Consider the following 1,146-nt stretch of genomic DNA (forward strand, 5'->3'; position numbering starts at 1 on the left):
TAAAAGACGATCACGAGGGATCGTCTTTCTCTCTCTTTCTCTCTCTCTCTCTTTTTCTTTCTTTCTTTCTCTTTCTCTTTCTCTCTCTCTCTCTCTCTCTCTCTCTCTCTCTCTCTCTCTCTCTCTCTCTCTGTCCTATCCGTCCATTCTCTTAGCTTTTCGCACGTACTGTGTGAGAGCGCGAACGACAGAAGAAGAGAAAGAAATTATAGCAATAGTGGTAGTGGTCGTGTTCGTTCTGGTGGTGGTGGTGGTGGTGGTGGTGGTATAGTACTAGCAGCAGCAGCAGCAACAGAAGTAGTAGTAATATAGTAAGTGTAGTAGCAGTGTAGTAGAGTAGGAGAAGTAGGTGGGGGTGGCAAAGGAAGAGGAATTAAAGTAGGAGGTGGTAGTGGTGATAGTGGTGGTGGCAGTGGTGGTGGTGGTGGTGGTGGTGGTGGTGGTGGTAGTAGACGTGGTGGTGGTGCTACTGCTGCTGTTGTAGCGGTGGTGGTGGTGGTGGTGCCGGTGCTGGTGGTGGTGGTGGTGGTGGTGGTGCTGGTGGTGGTGGTGGTGGACCGCGGTTCGATAACCGACGAATCGCATCGTTGCAAACCGGCCTGGACCGCATCGTCGGATACGCGTGCTCTCCTTCAAAAACGGAAGGAGGAAAAAGAGAAACATCATTCTGTCTGTTTTCCTCGTGGCCAAATCGACAACAAAAGGATCAACAACGAGTGACCCGGCATTAAGTTCGAGAGCGCACAACTAACGTGCAAATACGAAGTAAGAGAAATAAAAAGAAGGTGCGCGCTCCCGTCACGGCAGCGGTGCCGGCAGCCATTGCCGTTTTCTTCTTCATCGTGTCTCCTCTCGCACTTACGATCGCGCGCTCCTCTGCGTCGATACGGTTGCGTTATACCGGGTGTACCCGAACGGTACTTGCCCCCTCCCCTTTATTTTCTTCTTCTCCCACTCTGTCTCTTTATCTATTTCTTTCGTCTCTTTCTCTCTCTCTCTCTCTCTCTCTCTCTTTCTCCAAACACACACACGCACACACGCATATTATCTTTCGTTTCATCGTTTTCTCTTCATCGTTGACTCGTGTGTCTCGTGTTAAACCACGCGAGTTTCAATGTCGATGAGTTTCGACGTCGCTCGTCGCTC

This window comes from Vespa mandarinia, chromosome 1 (assembly GCF_050613455.1).
Source record: "Vespa mandarinia isolate Hongniang chromosome 1, ASM5061345v1, whole genome shotgun sequence".
NCBI classification, from domain to species: Eukaryota; Metazoa; Arthropoda; class Insecta; order Hymenoptera; family Vespidae; genus Vespa; species Vespa mandarinia.